This window comes from Arctopsyche grandis, unplaced genomic scaffold (genome assembly GCF_051622035.1).
Source record: "Arctopsyche grandis isolate Sample6627 unplaced genomic scaffold, ASM5162203v2 HiC_scaffold_634, whole genome shotgun sequence".
Lineage (NCBI taxonomy): Eukaryota > Metazoa > Arthropoda > Insecta > Trichoptera > Hydropsychidae > Arctopsyche > Arctopsyche grandis.
The window spans coordinates 18225-22511 of NW_027518578.1; the positions used below are offsets into that span (position 1 = coordinate 18225).

At 29.1% G+C, this 4287-nt stretch overlaps 1 non-coding gene across 1 annotated transcript; it reads right to left on the bottom strand.

Annotated features, from left to right (window-relative positions):
• Nucleotides 1–2480: 2480 nt before the first annotated feature.
• Nucleotides 2481–3737, bottom strand: LOC143922177 (small subunit ribosomal RNA). The gene has a single exon (XR_013261567.1). It is a non-coding gene; the product is annotated as a small subunit ribosomal RNA (ribosomal RNA).
• Nucleotides 3738–4287: the final 550 nt, after the last annotated feature.

Consider the following 4287-nt stretch of genomic DNA (forward strand, 5'->3'; position numbering starts at 1 on the left):
TTAAAGACATCCAGGGGTCGCTATCTTCCATTTAAAAACTTTAGAAATAAAAGATTGTTTTGATAATTAAATGAGAAAAAACAGTCTGATTATGTTATATTCTTTCTTACTTAGTGTATTGGGGGTTTCAACAATAAATTTACTGATTTCTATATTTTATTGTCTTTTATAGGTCTGTAGGATATTTTACATCTTTAAGTATGTAATTGGTTCTGAATATACTAAAAATATCTAAACTCTTCTAATTTGGGTTCTTATTACTTTCTATAATCAAGTTTCCCCTACAATTTTTATGTGAATGGAGAGGTTTCAAATGGTGAATTAAAAAACACACTGCTAAAAAAAAGTTCATAGAGATAAAACTACCTATGATTACTAATATTCACTCACCAAACGTATAATTGTTTAATATTTTTCACAATAGCTTTTTGTGAACAAAATAGTTTAAATGGTTCATTTTTAATATTATTTTTTAGAGAACTTAAAAAAGATTCTTCACCAAGATAAAATCATAGCATATAATAAAGTATTGATTGTAATATAAAATCTTTTTCTTTTAAAGATTTCCTTTTATCATTTATTAGCCAAACTAAACCCCTTTAATGATAATTTGTAACTAATACAATCACCCTACACAGTCGCTTTACAAATCCTTTGAAAAGTTAAACATCTTTTTTCAAGCTAATTTTTAATTAACGTTCAATTAGTTCCAAAGTCACTTTTTATTTTTAAAAGCTATAAAAATCTTATTTGCAAAGCCTTTTTTGACTGCAAAAAAACATATAAACCTCTCTAAGTGCGTCCTTTTTTAAATTTAATATTCTTATATATCTAAACCTGCACTTTAAGAATTTAAAAATCTATTTCACTTCTAGCTCTAAAATCACCTGTACATTAGGAATGATATTTTAAAAGAACATGATCGTTTAAACTTACTAACTCTTTGCTTAATAAATTTGTTAAAATTGGCTGTACTTATAAAAAAACTTTGCTAGTTTATTGTTTTTTTCTTATAAATATAAAAATGTTTTCGAATTAATCATTATTTTTATAGGGTTTTTTATTATCACATGATAAGCCCACAAATTTATGCTTTCTAGCTTAAGGGCTGTTTGAGATGATCTTTTTCTTTTGTGTGCAACACAGATTAAAAAAAACAAATTTTTAACCAATTGATCTTTCATCACCTACAAAAAAGGTAACTTTAAAAACATCCTAAACTGTTGTTAGAGATCAGTTTAAACTTCTGGTGTTTCACACATACCACATTACTTTAATCAATAACATGATAATGTAGGTCAAATTATAAAATTTTTTATTACCAGATACCCATTTTAGTTTAATCTTTTACATTATGAGCAACTTTACTGATAATGAAATCTTCAGCAGTTTAAATCTCCTGATTTAAATTACCAGCCGTCTTCGTTATATATAGATTAAATCGAGAAATTCATTCCACAAAAACGATTTATATTGAATTATAATTAAAAAAAGAATTATAAAGCTTAGTTGGTTCAACCTATTAAATATTTAATTGGTTTCTTTTTTTTTAATTTTATTTAGTTGTTTTATATCGATAATTTAGATTTCTCTCTCTTCGTCTGAAAGATTTTACATAGTAAGAAGAAATAATTCCAAAAATGAAAAAACTGAATTTTCCCAGTTGCATATAATAATATAACTTGATTTTAAAAGTATAATAAACACATTTTAGAATACATTTGAATTAATTTATATTTAATCTTTTAATTTTTATGTTTTAATCTACCGTATTTATTTTCCTAAAATTGCCTTTTTTGACCAGAGTTTTTTCCCTAGTGACTAAACGAGATTGGGAATTTCGAACATTGTCAAATTTAAAGAAGTAATAAATAAAATAAAAAAGACTTAACAAGTATAATTAGCACTTGTTAGACTGAATTTAAATAAAAAAAACAAATTTATTAACCAATTGATATTACTGTCACCTACAAAAAAGGTAACTTTTAAAACATCCTACACTGTTGATAGAGATCAGTTGAAACTTCTGGTGTTACACACCTACCATACTATTAAGGTTTGGTTACAAGAGGGTTATATTTACAAGTTGATTACTAAGTTATCTGCAATTAATGCAGACCTCTTCTTAATCATTGCTAACAAATACCTAATTAGCAACTCCTTTCAAAGACCTAAATTTTGCCATCTGATCATAATCAAGAGAGTTATTAATTTCAACACCTAAGTAGACATACTTATCAGTAATCTCAATTATTTCATTCTTATAATTGATACAATCTTACTTTTAATAATTAATCCCCTTTATAAACTAAATTATCCTTTATACACTAATTGATGCAATCTTACTTTTAACAATTAATCCCCTTTATAAACAAAAGTTGGATATATATATTATACTTAATAAATACCCATGTTTACCTCAAACTCTTACTACAAATAATCCTTAATTCTATTGTAATTACTAATTCTTAAAAAGTTTTTAATGATCCTGCGGCTGGTTCACCGACCGCAACCTTGTTACGACTTACATCTTATCTACTTTTCATTATTCAGAGCCTAAACTCTTCATCCTGAAAAACATCTGAGATAGTGACGGGCGGTGTGTACAAGCTACAGGGACATATTCAATACCCATTGTTGATACATACTTACTAGGAATTCCTCTTTCATATCTGCCTTACAGCACATAATCCATCAAAACATTTTCCAAATTATTTATTTATATGCTATTGTATTGCGCGTGCAGCCCAGGGCATCTAAGGGCATCTCTGATCTGTTATAGCCTCTTCCTTCCTGTTTCGTATGAAACATGTCTAAAGATCTCACTCATTCAAGCATTTAAGCTCAAAGTCATCCCATCAATTTCCAACGACCATGCACCACTTTCGTGAAACTCTTTTTCTACATTACACTTGGCCCTGGTAAGTTTCCTCGCGTTGAGTCAAATTAAGCCGCACAATCCACTCCTTGTGGTGTAGCTCCGTCAATTTCTTTAATTTTCACTCTTGCGAGCATACTATCCCCAGAGCCCGAACTCTAAGATTTCTCCCTGTCCACTGTTACCAATTAACATGTCGGCATCTTTTACTGCTGGAACTACTGCGGTATCTAATCACTTTCGATACTCCAGCCTTCGTCCTTGATCATTAAATACCTACAAGAACATCGCTTTCGCCTCGCTTAGTCCACCAGGGGTCTTGGCATTTCATCTCTCGCCCTGGTATACTATGTTCCCCATCGATTTTTCAATTACTATTTAAAAGATTTCTCATCTAATTTAATTTTTTATGACTACGGACTTTTTAACTGCAGCATCTCTCATACACACTCTTGGAGTCGGTATTACCGCGGCGGCTGGCACCAAACTTGCCCTCCAATTCTCCTATTCATCTTTACTAAATAATCTATTTCACGTCTCATAACTGCCTCCTACAAAGAGTGGGCAATTTTCGCGCCTGCTGCCGTCCATGGACGTGGGAGCTATCTCTCAGGCTCCCTCTCCGGTATCAAACCCTGATTTCCCGTTACCCGTCATTGTCTTGGTAGTCCATTACACTACCAACTAACTGATAGTCCTACGTCTTATTCTGTTCTCTCTTAGCTACATTTTCACGTAGTTATCTTAAACAAACAGACTAAATAATCGTAGTTCTACTGAGCTGTTCGTCCTTATTACATAAACATGCATGGCTTAATCTTAGAAACTAGCATCTACGTCAGGCAGAATCAACCTGGTGTTCTTTTTATTAAATTCTTCTATTTTCTTTTCCATATATATATATTCCTTGAAATTTCAGATTAGAATCTGTTTTTTTATTTCTAAATTATCTTCACTAATTCTATCTCAAAACTTACGAGTTACTATATATAAACAGCTTAATAGCTTAACTTATGAGTTCAGAATGTTACTTCATTCCTCATGATATACACCAAAAAAGTTTATTAATAATTTAATCTGATAATTGTTAATAATTAATTCCTATCTAAAAGTTTTCTTATTCTTTTTTTTTAAATTTAAAATAATTAAATATTAGAAATTAAATTTATTTTATTAATTTTTTGTAAGAATAAACATCATTAATATAATTACTTTGTAATTGAAAGATACATTCATTATGTATTATTGTTTTCGGAATTAAATAATTTAAACATTTTGATTTATACCCTTTTATATTACTCATAATCATCTTCATTACTGCTTTCTGCTACTAATAATTCATTCAAAATGTTTTATTGTCTTACCAATCACTCTATATTATTAATAAATCTCTTTGTTTAGCCAATTAA